General features: G+C 47.0%; 1 pseudogene; it reads right to left on the bottom strand.

The window, feature by feature from the left end:
* Positions 1-210: 210 nt before the first annotated feature.
* Positions 211-1,786, bottom strand: LOC100942322 (annotated as a pseudogene).
* Between the last annotated feature and the right edge of the window lie 7,267 nt (positions 1,787-9,053).

Genomic DNA, 9,053 nt, shown 5'->3' with positions numbered 1-9,053 from the left:
GCTCTCTTCATGAAACTGTAGTCCTGGCCATCAGCACTAGTCGCACCCTCCCCACCACCCTGCTCCTACTTGGCCCTTACAATAGTCATCTGTTTTGTCTGATAGAGACCCACAAAACTTCATACCGAGGAACATATTGTTTTGTCTGATAAAAACCCAGGAAATTTCATACCTAGGAATATATTCAAGAGAAAAGAAACAGCGAGATCCTTAGCGGACCATTTCCTTCAAGTCCCTTATCTGTTTAATCAAGCAGTTCTTCTTGTCAGTGAACTGCTTGTTATCCATCCTTTCTTTTTGGAAGCTGCTCAGAAACTCAATGAGTTTGGGCTGATTTTTTAACAGAATTTCCACAATACGTGGGGTCTTGTGAGGACTGGACACAAACACATTAAAAACGTGAAAGGCTTCAAACTGGGCATTGGGACTCTTGTCCCATAGGAGGTTCATCATCAGCTTCAGGTTCTCTGGCTTGCTGATGTACTTGGTCATGATGGCAAAGTTGTGGCAGTCGAGGATCAGTTCACCTCGCAGCTTTAAAGATCGTCTCTTAGTCACGTAGTTCCCAGACTGAAGCAATTTCTCATAATCTTCAAAGATAGTGTCATAATTTTGTTGTAAGAAGTCTGCTACGAACACTTTATGTCTGGTTAGTAAATCCTTAAAAGTAGCAAAGGCACCTAAAGCAGTATCAAATGTTGACATCTCCACATACTTAGAGAAATCTCTGAATTGGTTAGAAAAGAGGATGATTTTGGCAAGTGGTTCATGTCGAATGCATTCTCTCTGAATAATCCAACAACACGAGGCAATCTGTGGGGCTTCCTATCCCTTGAAGAGCATGAACAGGATGTGGGGGTGAGCGCTGATGTCCTCCACAGTGGGACTCTGAGTGCCTGTCTGTCTTCTCAGGATGTTGTTAAATATCTGGGTCACATCTTTTTTTCCCTCGAAGTCTATCAGCTGCAGGTCAGCGGTTGATGTCACCAGCAGCCCGCTGCTGTACCACAGCAGGTTCAAGAAAAATTTTTGGTGGTAGGAAAGTCAAAATTATTTTCTTTCAGTGCCACTAACAAATAGGAAAGTTGGATTATTATTTATCAACTTGAATATTTTCAGTTTCCTTTTCCTGAAATTAGAACAGAGGAAATGGTGGATTGTTGTAACTTTTCCTGAAATGAGAACAGAAGCAATGGTGGATTGTTGTAACCTGGAAATTGAGTTGCAAGGAGTCCCAGGAGGACTGGGAGCTCCTCCTTAAGTGGGAAATTTGCCCAACAACAGACAATGGGAGAGAAAGCATTACACACACACACACACACACACACACACGCAGTGTTCTAACCTGTAAGCGACAACATCATATCAGTCTCTTGCAAGGCTAACAGGTGCCATCTCCAGCCTAGGATTCAAGGCTACTTATTAAAAATTTGGGGTGTACATATACAAGGTAAAAAGTGAAAAAGTAACAGTTTTATGTTTCAATTAAATAAGCGGTTTTTTGTTCATAGAAGGAAATTGTCAGGCTGAAAGACAGGGTAGTACTAAGCTATAGATCAAAGAATACTTTGGGTTGGGTCTAATGAGAGAAAGTTATAGTCTACAGGTCAAGGTGCCTGCAGCTGCAGGGTATGGGGGGGGCAACTATCAATTACTTTCTAGTTTTATTTATGTTTTTTCTTTAAGCTGCTGATCTCTATCTAGACATTTCGTGGTGCAAGCTCCAAGAGAAGGAAAGAGCAAGACCTGGGAGGGGACAGACTCACTTGAATCGAAACTGCCACATTAGACAACATTAGACACACCACATTAGACTGCCACATTAGGCAACACCACTGCCTAAGTGGGCAAACGCTGCAGCTTTGCTTCCTTGTCTATAAAAACGGAGATGATCAGTTGCTGTGACATGAAAGCATATGGTAGCCATGAGGTGACGTTCACTCTGCTTCTTTTTGCTAATCTTAGCTCTTCTTTTACCAGGTTTCCAGCCCATCGTAGGTTCTAGCCCCTTCTGCACATTGAACAGCACTGTGGGAACATCTGTCCAGCTGCAGCTGAGCTCTGCCTTGGGCCTTAATGTTCGAGAGGTCGAGTGGAAGTGGGATCCCAAGTACAAGAAAAGGCAGATTCTGGTATCCTGGCAACCTGATATGTCTAATCCTTATTGGTATGAGATTGAAGACAAATACAAGTATAGATTGCACCTGACACAGATGGCCTCCTTGTGCATCAGGAATGTTACTACAGAAATGAATGGGCTATATACAGTGACTTTGAAGTTCTACTCGGGAGAGTCCAAGGAAGAGTCTTTCGGACTCTGTGTTTATGGTAAGCTACAGGCCCTGCCCCAATTAGGCATTCCAACACCCACTTTGTGTAAAGTAAGCTAGCCCAGAATTTTAAGAACCCAACCCTTTTAAGGGAAAGTTTAAAAATCTCTGATATCTTAAAATAAAAACTAAAGTTTAAAGATTATATCTTATGAAAAACTAGGTATAAAACGCACATGAAATAAGGAGGGGAGGATAATCACACAAAGCTTAAAAAAAATTCCTTCATCATAAAATACTGCAAATTTGATTATTGGAAACACAAAACTATATCAGAAATGTCCTTAGTTGGTCAATTCAAAAACTGATTTAAAATTTCTTAAATGAGCCCCCAAAGTTGGTAAAAGCAAAATAATAAAACTGGGCATTGAGAAAGGTGAGAAAAACACCAAGAAAGGGATGGACTGCTAGGACTGGTTGTCAGGTACAATCTGAAGGTCAGTTGGAGAGTTCTGAAGATGAAGCCTGTCCTAGACCCAAGTTGGAGACCCAGCAGGGTGACCCAACCCCTGTCCCCTGGATCTCCTGGGCTAATGAACAAGTAGAGAGCCCTGGGAAGATAGCCATGGGGACAGCTGGAGAAGAGGGAGGGGAGGAAGCTGTGTACATCCCAGCAGAGCTCTCTCCTGCTGGTCTCCTCTGCCTCCACTATTCCCTACCATCCCTGCAAACGCTTCCCAACTGGCCTTCCTGACTCTGGCATCACCAGCCACACAGCTGCAGCATTGAGCTTTATAAAACACACTTCTCTTCCTGTTATTCCCCTGCGCAATCCTCTGATGTGCTCTGCAGCCCCATCCTCCACAGGATAAATGACACTCAGGAAAAGAAGTCCAGTCCCCACAGAGGCTGGTCCCTGGTGGCCTCCCCAGCCACATTTTCTGACACTTTCCCCCAGGCTCCATGCTCCACGTGTGCCTCCCTGTACCTCCCACATCTGGCCCTTCCTCCCATCCTGACATGTGCTGGCAGTTCTCCAGGGAACATCCATCTCTCACACCTGACTTGCATAACAGATAATTCCTCACCCAGTGGGGGTGGAGGAGGGGTGAGGAGCTCCCACATAGGAGATGGGAAAGCTTGTAAGAAGAGACAGGATTGACTGGCCTGAGTGTCCCAGATGGGTTTTCAGTTGATGAAGGTTGGAGAATATACCAGTTGTGTCCCTGATCCTGTGTCTCACTCTTCTCATTCCTGATCTTGCCTCCCTCTCTTCCTCTTGGCTGATAAACACTGCATATCTCTCTGAGTAATATCACACCAATCCAGTCTCATCTGACCTCTTTTCGGCAGCTCCTCATTCCTGAGCTTGTCTGTCTCTCTTCTCCTTGGCTGATAAAGTTACTGCATAGCTTTCTGAGTAACATCACACGAATCCAGTGTTATTTGACCTCTTTTTTGGCAGCAAGAAATGGAAATCTGCTCAAATTTGGTCAATTATTAAAAGAGGGTTTTCACCATAAAAATACATAGACCTAGGGCTGGGCATGGTGACTCACACCTGTAATCTTAGCGCTCTGGGAGGCAGAGGTAGGAGGATCCCTTGAGGTCTGGACTTGGAGACCAGCCTGAGCAAGTTCAAGACCCCATCTCTACTAAATATAGAAAAACTAGCCAGATGTGGTGTTGGTGCCTATAGTCCCAGCTACTTGGCAGGCTGAGGCAGGAGGATCACTTGAGCCCAGGAGTCTGAGGTTGCTGTGAGTTAAACTGACTCCCTGTCAGGGTCCACATATCCTGTCAACTTTTCTCGTGGCAAGTGTTCTCTCCCCCCTCCTTCTCTTCCCTCTCAGCTTTATTGTCTTGGACTTCTTCACATGGTAGGGAACACGGCCTTCCACCTTCAGCAGCTATGACATGAAGAGAGCAAAGAGATTTTCCTGGCCTGCTCCACACAATCCCAGAGGACTCTTGTCTCCCTTGGTTAGGCCAGGGTCACCCCTAGACTGGCCACTTGAGCTCTTCCCTGTAAGCAGGGTCAGGGGGCCGAAAGTGACAAGTATATGAAAAACACCAAGGTTGGTGCAGAAGAGAAGTTTCTAGAAAAAGTAGAAATGCTACCGGCTGGTTTCTCTTCCTCTTGCCTTCCATTTCCCAGCAATCCATCAGTGCTCAAGTTAAATCTTCCAAAAATACGTGCTCACTCCTGCTCGCCTGTAGAACCAAGTGCCAGCTCAGCTCAGGTGGTGCATGCTTTCTTCCCCTTCATTTCCAGGCACACACCTTGTTCCCCCTTCATAGGCTCTTTGTCCCTCACCTCTTGGCCTCTAGAACTGCCATGTCCTAAATAAAGATTTTTCTGATCCCTATCAAATGAGCCTTCCTATTTGGAAGTCTCAACATTCTGTTTTTCTTTTTTTTTTTTTTTTTGAGACAGAGCCTCAAGCTGTCCCCCTGGGCAGAGTGCCGTGGCATTACAGCTCACAGCAACCTCCAACTCCTGGGCTCTAGCGAGTCTCCTGCCTCAGCCTCCCAAGTAGCTGGGACCACAGGCGCCTGCCACAAACGCCCGGCTATTTTTTGGTTGCAGCCGTCATTGTTGTTTGGCGGGTCCGGGCTGGGGATTCGAACCCGCCACCTTAGGTGTACGTGGCTGGCGCCTTAGCCGGTTGAGCTATAGGCGCTGAGCCCTGTTTTTCTAATATTAGAAAATACTATCTAATATTAGTTACTAAACTTAAATGTTTACTTTAGCATTTACAGGTGACCAGAATTTTTCTCTTCCTCTGAACAAAACAAGAACTTTAGTATGTCTTTCACTGTATTCTCAAGCCATCCATCTTGTGGTCACTCTCTATAGATATGGATATCAATAGATATACAGATAGATATAGATAATCATATATAATGATATCATATATAATATGATATAATGATAATCATATATAATGATTAATTATCTAGATTGAACTGTAAGTTTCACTGGTTTATTTGGTCACTGGTTTCTTATTTTTAAATATGTGGAATGTTTTTTAAAAAACAATTGCAGTACATAGAGATAGCAAATGAAGCAGTGGTTACCATATTATTTTTTATTTTTGAGTTCATGTTTAACTTTTTCCCTGCACATCTTTGAATTTCTTTTGAAGAGATAATTAACTTCCTAAGTACTCTCATGTCCTAAAGTTGCCTTGTTTTGCCCTTTTATTTATTTATTTCTTCCTCTGGAGATTTTTATTTTATTATTTATTTATATTTTTATTGTTGGGAAATCATTGAGGATACAAAGAACCAGGTAACACTGCTTGCATTTGTTAGGTAAAGTCCCTCTTATAATTGTGTCCCACCCCCAAGAGGTGTGTCATACACTGTGACCCCCACCCCACTCTCTCCTCCCTCTCTCTGCTCCCCCATTCCCCCACCCCCACCATGTATTAGCAGTAATTGTCCTCATATCAGAATTGAGTACATTGGATTCTTGCTTCTCTATTTGTTTTGCCCTTTTAATTTAATGCTAGGTGGGAGGGGTATAAATTCTAGATTCAAATCTATTTTCCTACAGAAGTCATGGAAAATCTTTGACCAGGGTGGCTTGAAGGAGCCAAGGAGTCATGGGAGAATGGTGCAGGGCCAGGGCAGTCTGGGGAAGTACACAAAGCGACCCTCACTTTGCTCCTCAAAGGAGATGGGTGACAGGATGCTACAGGTTCCGTCTCTGAGCAGGAAGGGGCTTAATTATCTACTCCTGGGCTAAAAGGCGGAAGCCCTAGGCTTGGGGGATTGATTAAGTTCCCCAGGGCTGACTTAGAGAATGGGTGGGCTTCTCTGCTGCATCACGTAGCTGAGAGTGGTGGATGTACCTGGGCGAGCCCCCATTCTGAAGCTCGGTTTCTCTTTCACCCTCTCTTACCCCAGAGCCCGTCCCCCTCCCCCAAATCCTGATTCATTCGTCATCCAACACATTAGGCTGGTGCAATGCCAGCCTGGAGTGTGGCACCCTGGGCATCACAGAGAACCTGACCGTGACCTGGCTGAGCAACAACCTCTTGAGGGAACTAGAACAGAAAGGGACACTGGTGCCAGTCCCCAACTCCAGGAATCTAAGCCTGAGCCTGCCCCTGAGGCAGTCCAATGGGCATCTCACCTGTGTGATCAGCAATCCTGCAGACCAGAAGAATGCAACCTTAGACCTGGACACCATCTGTTTTTGGAGAGGTGAGTGTGACCCACTGGGAAGGGTGATGAAAATGGGCTGGCAGAGATAGGCTGGGACAAGGCTGGAGGGCTCAGCAAAGCGATGGGGCTGAGGAACAGTGTAAGACCACCCATGTAGTGCAACAGGAAGGCCTTTGCTGTGGGAGATACCACATCCTCACTGCAACCTTCAAGCCGGCAAGTGTGGAAGGGCCACCAATATACAGGGATTCCCCCACTGCCTGTGACGTCAATGTGGGACTGGCATGTGGGTAGCCTATTCCCAGGGTGAAGGAGCTGGGAGGCTGAATTAGTCATCAGTATCTAAGCAGGGCAGGAGGACCTGAGGCCTGAGGCCTGACATAACCTCAGGGCACCCCCTCCAGCCCCCAAATGCTTGTGTACCCTAATTGCAGCCTCCCTCCCCGGATGGGCTGGGTTGCACACGCATGGCCGGTTCAGGCTGATAGATACCTGGGCTTTCCTTTCCTTTCCTTTTCTTTTGCCCTCCCTCCCTTCCTTCCTCCATTCCTTGTTACATGCCTGACATCCCCTTTTGGCAAATGGGAACCACCTCTGAGTACATAAACCCCAGTCAGCTGCCTCTGAGTAGCGTGAGCACCTGCGGTCATGACGACCATTCACTAAGCTCCCCCCAGTCAGCTCAAGTGGTCACCTAGGAGAAATAAAGGGACTACACAGGGTAGGTGGGAGGAGGGAGCTCTTACAATGGAGCCGTACCCTCGGGCCCTGTTTCATAAAATACCCAAACTCTACCATGCTGGACTACACAGGTACAACAGATGTAAAAAGAGGTGTGATCATAGGGTCAGCTGCCCTGTCCCTCCAATGTCCTCCTGAGCTCGGCTTGCACACTTGGGGCTCCCCCTGAACAGTCTATTCTTGGTCATCTCTTTGTTCAATCCCCCACCTGGCATCAACCCACAAGTCTGCACAGAGGCCTGCTGTGTGCTGGGTGTCGGGCACAGTGTAAAACAGGACAAGCCCTGCCCTTAAGTAACTTATAGTGCAGGGAACGTCGTCACATACTGGTTGCGTGTCATTGGGAAGTTACTGAATATGTTGAGCCTTTCTATCTGTAAGGTGGGTGATCCTACCTACTCCATAGGGTTGTTATGAGAATGAAAAGTGGTAATGTAACGTACACAATGCTTTTGGCATTGTAGATGACACATGATATGTTAATCATTACTAGATACCAAAGAGGAGAAGAGGAAGGGCATATACATTTTATTTTACTTTGTTTTATTTCAACATTTTTGGAGAGACGAGCTCACTCTGTCTCCCAGGACAGAGTATAGTGGCATGATCATAGCTCATTGCAACCTCCAACTCCTGGGCTCGAGTGATCCTTACCCCGTCATCTCTGCATAGGAGCCTTCTCCCTCCTCAGCTTCTGCCTTCAGGATCTTCCCAGCACCCACCTCCCAGAGTAGCTGGGACCACAGGCAGTTACCATTATGCCTGGGAAATTTTTTGTAGAGATGACCTCTTGCTATATTGCCCAGGTTGGTCTTGAATTCTTGGCCTCAAGTGATTCTCTCACCTTGGCCTCCCAAGGTGCTGGGATTACAGGGATGAGTCAGCTGTTAAGTGCTGAAGTTGAGGCAAATACAGAGAATGATTCAAGGAAAAAAATAAGTTGAGTAACTGTTACAGGAATTGGGAAGGAAGGGTGTCACAGAGAAGGAACCACTGAGTTGGGCCTTGAAGGATGAATAGGAGTTTTCCTGTGGCAATATAAGAAAGACTTCTCAGACAAGAAGTGTACAGGGTGGTTTGAGGTCTGGAGATCCCAGACATCTCTATTCCCTCTCCCTCTTGGAATGTAGTTCCCTCCTGGAGGTCTGAGAGGAGAAAGGAGAGGCATGTGGAGGGGACAAATAAGGGCACACCAGCTGGTGGAAGCCCTGAGGTTCCTGTGCAAAGATGGGACAGAAAGCCTGGCAGAGGAAACAGGAAACTGGCAGTGGCCAGAGTGCTGAGAGGCGCGGAAGGAGGATGCACATTTGGGAGCTGGGTGGAACCAGGCCAGTCCCATCCCTACCTCCACACCAGGCCTGACTGAGGCAGATCTGACACCAGCCTTTGACCCCAGGTTCTCCTCCGAGCAAATGGCTTCTGATAAGCACCTTTGCCATAGTTCTGATGATGATAAGCCTGGGGCCAGGAGTGTGGATCTGGAAGAGGAAGAAGAAAAAGGCTGAGAGAGGTGGGTGCTGGGGAGATCCCGAAGACAGGAGCTGAGGAGGGAGAAGGCCCCAGGGACAGGGGCAGGGGAGAAGTATGGAGGATGGAGGCCCATCGGGCTCCCCCGTGGATTCCTGGCAGAGGCTGGTGGAGCAATGCCGATAGCGGGAGGTATGTGAAGGACCAGGAGGCTGGTGGGTGGTAGAGATGGAGCAGGGGTTCAGGACTGGCACTTACAGCCTGGGGAGCAATAGCCGCCCCCATGCTGGCTTCAATCTCACACACCCTCACTGAATGTCTGCTGTGTGCAGGTGGGTCCACTATCCTGCCCGCAGTGCCAGGCCCAGCAGCTGCTTCCCAGGGCCTTTCCACAGAGAC

The sequence above is a fragment of the Otolemur garnettii genome, unplaced genomic scaffold (genome assembly GCF_000181295.1).
Source record: "Otolemur garnettii isolate 467f Iridium unplaced genomic scaffold, OtoGar3 scaffold00091, whole genome shotgun sequence".
Lineage (NCBI taxonomy): Eukaryota > Metazoa > Chordata > Mammalia > Primates > Galagidae > Otolemur > Otolemur garnettii.
The sequence above is the reverse complement of the archived record's forward strand: the minus strand, read 5'-3'. Positions and strand labels throughout refer to the sequence as shown.